The sequence below is a fragment of the Anser cygnoides genome, chromosome 5 (assembly GCF_040182565.1).
Source record: "Anser cygnoides isolate HZ-2024a breed goose chromosome 5, Taihu_goose_T2T_genome, whole genome shotgun sequence".
Classification (NCBI taxonomy): domain Eukaryota; kingdom Metazoa; phylum Chordata; class Aves; order Anseriformes; family Anatidae; genus Anser; species Anser cygnoides.
In genome coordinates this window covers 48,496,759-48,502,437 of record NC_089877.1, presented here as the reverse complement: position 1 = coordinate 48,502,437, position 5,679 = coordinate 48,496,759, and the positions used below count along the sequence as shown (strand labels likewise).

The window sequence follows — 5,679 nt, the reverse complement described above, 5'->3', positions numbered from 1 at the left end:
TGACAGGAGAGTGCCGTTAGAGGAGTTGTCCCTATGGGCGGGTGTGAGCGTCTGCCCTTCCTGCCCGCCCTGCCCGCGCTCACTGCCTCGCTAACTGCCGCGTCACTCCCACCGCGTCACTCCCTGTTTGCCGGCCCTGGTCGCTGCGCTCCTGGTCGCTCGCGCTCCCTGAGGGCTGCCTTTGAACGGCCAGGGGGAGGAGCTGTCGCTGACGCTACTGGCTCCGCCTACGCCTCGTCAGCCTCCCTCACGAGGGCTGCCGGTGCCTGGCGGCTCCCTCACGTAGGCTGGATGCCCGAAAAATAGCCCTGCCTGTCCCGATCCTGCGCTCCGCTGCAGCTCACGTCTGCCCCGGAGCCGGTCGCCTCGGCAAGTGGCTCTGAAATGGCGGTGGTGCCCAATTTAAAAGGCCCGCCGCCGACGCTGTCGCTGACGCTGCTGGCTCCGCCTACGCCCCGTCAGCCTCCCTCACGAGGGCTGCCGGTGCCTGGCGGCTCCCTCACGTAGGCTCGATGCCCGAAAAATAGCCCTGCCTGTCCCGATCCCGCGCTCCGCTGCAGCACGCGTCTGCCCCGGAGCCGGTCGCCTCGGCAAGTCAAGTAGGTATTGCCAGGCAGAGAGGTGCTTCACTTTGAGGAAGTGTTTGAAACTAGTGCCTTGAGGCTCCTGGAACCTTCAGGCCGGTGAAACGCACTGCTCCCTCCGTCTTACTGCCCTCTCCTGACAGCTACGAACGGCCCTCCCCAGCCAGCAGGGCCTGGCCTACCCCAGCCTCCTGCCCAGGGGCTCCCTGCAGAGCCCCCAGCCCCTGGCCCTGCTGGGTGCCCCTCTCTGGTCCTGCGTCTGCGCCCTCCGCCTGGGCTCTCTGATGCGCTCAGCGGTGTCACAGAGCTGGCGGTGACCTCACAGTCTCACTCCTGCCCTTATCCCCCGGTGGCAGCAGCCACCGAGGCCTGTGTCGCACGGAGAAGCGTCTCCAGAGGATGGCACAGACACTCGTCTCTGGTCCCAGCATGCTGGATACCCTGGGGCTGGCACTTCACGGCTGCCTCTGCCTCGGCCCCGGCCTCGTCCTGCTCCTGGTGGCCTGGGCCACCCTGCGCTGCTGCCGCAGCACTTCAGGCAAACGCCACCAGGTAGGAGGGAGGCTCCAGGCCAGCCTTTCTCAGGAAGCCTGGCAGGGCAGGGGGGCTGGGGATTCGGGGGGGTCCCACTGCACCGGGGGATGGGACACGAGGCCTCTCGGGGGGCTCAGCTGGGGCCAGGCTCACTGGGGTTCTGCTCTCTGCCAGCAGGTCTGTGACGGGAGCCGAGGCAGGGGAAGGCGCAGCAAGGTTCATGAAACAGGTAGAGCTCTCCTCGGCCCTGGCGCTGGCTCCTGCAGGCGCCGGGGTCCCCTAGGGCCCCGCTGCCGCCCAGGGCTGGGCCACATCCAAGCCGCGGGCAGCCGGGCCCCACCTTCAGAGGCCAGCCGGCCACCTGGGCCAGGCGCAGGGCCCGTCCCAGCAGACACTTGCTCACGGCGCTCCGTGTGCCCCATCTCTTGCAGATGCTGAGGCGCGCGCTCACGGCTGCGGGAGCAGCCCGATCTGGATCGGCAGCAGACCCTTAGGCCAGCTTCTGTGTTACGACCTCGACTGTGAACGCTGCAGCCAGGCTGTCAGGGAGAGGCAGCAGCGGCTCCTTGCCAGGCAGGCCAGAGCCTCCTGCTATCCACGCTCCTCTTCCTCTTCGGACGCCAGCGACTCCAGCCAGCACAGGGCCCCGGCCAGATCATTCCACCCGGCCAAGCTAACATCCGTCAGATCCTGGTGGCAGCCAGTGCTGCGGAACAGGAAGCGGAGGAGACCCTCTCCCCAGCGTGCAGCGATGTCCCAGACAACACTGAAAATCTATGGGGCAACCACACTTCACTGCGATGCTGGGCCTCTCAGACAGGCCGAGGAGCTTGCCCAGATGGCTCCCAGGCACCACGAGGCTGGCTTGCCTCTCACCACAGGCTCTGACGCAGCTGACAAGGACGGCAACCTGCCCGCTGGTGTGGATCCTCGTCCCATGAAAAGGCTGGAGCAAGGACTGGGCTTCTGGAAGCTGCTGCGGATGCACACCCTGAGGAAGTCCATAGAGATGCAGCTGGGAGCCCTCCCCACCACGGTGCAGCAGTCCCACAGGAGGTACACATACAGGATGGCACGCCGCACAGCTCCCGCGCCGCTGCACTCCCGTCCTGCCCCCTCCTACTTCTGCTCAGCGGAGGCCCTGTTCCTGCCGGAGGACGTGCGGGAGTTCCTGGAGATGCACATCCGTGAGAAGAAGCTGTGCCACCAATGGGGCTTGCCTGCAGGGTCGCTGGGAGGACCCCAGGCACTGCCATCAGTCCCCTAACAGCAGCGCGCAGGGCTCCACGTTCAGCGCCACCCTCAAGATCCAGGGCTGGGCACCAGGAAAGCGGGTGTCCCATGGAAAACATCCCCTGCTGCCTGTGCTGCGAGGGACAGAAGCTGCGAGGGAACGTGGAAGCCTCCCCGTCACTACCTCTTCCTACCCCTGTTAAATCCATTAAACCCATTCCTATTAAATCTCCACCTGTTCTGGGCTGCACTGATATGAGCACAGATGTCTGGGAAGGCTCTGAGGCTCCCCATGGCGCCAACGAACCAGGGCTGCGGGATGAGGAACATGGTACCTCTAACCATGCCGCCCACCTCAGCAGACTGGGACTTCCAGAGAGCAGCCCCTACGCAGGGCTCATGGTGTTGGCATTCATGAAAACACATAATCCACAAAGTGATTATATGAAGGTGCTTTATTAGGCGCCGGAAGTTAGGGGCATGCCTGCCCAAATCTAACCTCGTCCGATTTGTTCACTCAGTTCTCTTTTATCTCCTAAAATATTACATATGCATTAAGTTTCATAACACATCTACGCATACTCATTTCCTAGCTCCGCCTAGCCCCACTTCGTATGCTAATTATCTTATCAGTCCTTCTGCGCTTGCGTATCACTCTCTGGTGGTCGTCCGGGTGGTCGTCAGGATGAAGTAAGATGTCTTCATCAGAGTTGAACCTTTTAACCTTTTCTTCTTACGCATGCTCTCTGAGCCCTTGGTCTCAGTCCAAACCGCAAGGTTGGTTTGATCCAGTTCTCGGGGTCCGAGAGGCCCCAGTTATCTAGATGTCTTGCAAATTTGGCATTCTTTTAGTCCTCCTTATTCCTCATCATGAACTGGTGCGTTCCCTCATGCTATCTTTGCACATATATTTTGTGTCTTCCAAGCGCAGCCCCGGAACAGTACATCGCAAATGTAACACATATTAAGCAATATTGTATATTTCATCTTCTATTACCAACAATGGGACCATTTTGATGTCCCTCTTTGGGCTCTTGCACTGTTGCGAGGGCCTGGGAGCGCCAGCAGGGAAGTGAAAGCAGGCGCAGGATGGCTCTGGGAGAGCAAAGTCTTAGCTGTCCCCATCCTCATTAGGTGAGGCCACCTCAGGGTGCCAAAGGGGCGGGGAAGTCCTGATGGGGGCAAGCAAATGAAGGGGGGATCACACTCACATTGGACGTGCCTCTCGTGGTCAATGTCCACCCTGGGCCATATCACACCGTTCCCTCATGCCTTGATGCGGCACAGGCCAGTCATAAAGGGGCTAAAAAAAAGTGCCAGGAGCACCGCGAACACGACGCACAAACAGGACCGGCTTGGCAGTTAGCACAGGCAGTTTGTGCGGGACAGTTCAAGCGGGGCAGGGAGGAGTGCGGGGAGGATCCTCTCCTCTCTTTCCCACTTCACTTGCTCTTCCTCTCCTCTCCTTTGGGAACTCTGCCTCTTATGACTTATAATTCACCCTGGTGGGCACCCGGCATAGCCGCCGGGCTGAGGCAGCAACCCAAACTGAGGGGACACGGCCTCTCTGGGCTCATGTGGGCACCCAGCTGGATCCCCTGGGAGGTGAAGTGGCAGTCCAGAGTGGTGACTGTGGGGAGCTCCGGAATCTGGAGGCTCCCCTGGGTCCTGAGGGAAGAGAGGGCTGTCGTGGGTGCAGGTGTGCCCTGCTCAAGGAGCTGCTTGAGCAGATGGGTGGGCTGCAGTGAGAAATCGGCAGCCTGAGGGGCTCCTGGGAGTCTCTGAGGGAGACGGGTAGGAGGTGTGAACCTACCCCTACTGAAGCCCAGCAGCCCCCTCCTAAGTCCCTGCAAAGGGTAGCAGCTGAGCCAGCTGGTCACCTGCAGGACAGGGAGCTTGACAGCCCGCGAGAGGAAAGGGGCCGGACCCTCGTCTCTGCTCAAAGCAGAAGGAGGCGTCTGCCCCCAACACCCATGGTGCCACCAACCCCCACGGTGTCCCTGGGTAATAGGTTCGAGGCTCTCGGGCAGGAAAGGGATGAGGGTCTGGAGAGTAGTTGGAACTCAGGCCCCAAGAAGCACATCGAGGTAGAGGGAAGTAGCAAGCACAGGGAGCGGGACCGGTCAGGGCACTGCATCAAAAGGATCCCATCGGATTGTCCGAGGGCTCCTCAGAGAAGGTAATGTTTCCGATACCCCACCCGGAATCTTCTTGCGTCCCCCTAGGGGCAACTGCGCCTGCTGCTTCCCTAAACTGCCTGTATACCAATGCGCATGGCATGGGAAATAAACAAACAAACAAAACAGAAACAGTAGACAAAATGAACAAAAATAAACAAAATAAAAATAACAACAATATAAAACAGTAAACAAAAATAAACACGGGAAATAAACAGGCAGAAACAACACTTCCGAAGCCCTGGAATGCAGCTGTGAAGGTACTTGCACACCGAGGATGTTGTGCCCCAAGACTCACGCCACCACAACCCTTTCCAGAGAAATCCTTCAGCATTGTCAACCACGGCCAAAAAGGCAAAGGCAAAACTAGAGCAATAAGCCACCGGTCAAGCAACTGCCATAAACTCAGCAGAACCTCCCAGCCGTGGCCAGGAAAAGCAGCGCTATCAAAGTCAGGAGTATCACACAGTATCACAGATTTCTAGGTTGGAAGAGACCTCAAGATCATCGAGTCCAACCTCCGACCTAACACTAAGTACTCCACTAAACCATATCGCTAAGCTCTACATCTAAACGTCTTTTAAAGACCTCCAGGGATGGTGACTCCACCACCTCCCTGGGCAGCCCGTTCCAATGCTTAATAACCCTTTCGGTAAAGAAGTACTTCCTAACATCCAACCTAAAACTCCCCTGTCGCAACTTTCGCCCATTCCCCCTCGTCCTGTCACCAGGCACGCGGGAGAACAGACCAACCCCCACCTCTCTACAGCCTCCTTTAAGGTAACTGTAGAGAGCGATGAGGTCGCCCCTGAGCCTCCTCTTCTCCAGGCTGAACAAGCCCAGCTCCCTCAGCCGCTCCTCGTAAGACTTGTTCTCCAGACCCCTCACCAGCTTGGTCGCCCTTCTCTGGACTCGCTCGAGCACGTCCGTGTCCTTCCTGTAGCGAGGGGCCCAAAACTGAACACAGTACTCAAGGTGCGGCCTCACCAGAGCCGAGTACAGGGGCACAATCACTTCCCTAGACCTGCTGGCCACACTGCTTCTTATACAGGCCAGGATGCTGTTGGTCTTCTTGGCCACCTGAGCACACTGCTGGCTCATATTCAGCCGACTATCAACCAATACTCCCAGGTCCCTCTCGGCCAGGCAGC

The 5,679-nt window shown here is 59.2% G+C and overlaps 1 long non-coding RNA gene across 2 annotated transcripts; it reads left to right on the top strand.

Annotated features, from left to right (window-relative positions):
* Window positions 1-916: 916 nt before the first annotated feature.
* On the top strand, window positions 917-1,686 carry LOC136790960 (uncharacterized). 2 transcript variants are annotated; one of them, XR_010831955.1, is made up of 3 exons: window positions 917-1,136; window positions 1,296-1,347; window positions 1,550-1,686. It is a non-coding gene; the product is annotated as an uncharacterized lncRNA (long non-coding RNA). The 2 variants fall into 2 exon arrangements; XR_010831956.1 differs by having other exon boundaries at window positions 1,293-1,347.
* Window positions 1,687-5,679: the final 3,993 nt, after the last annotated feature.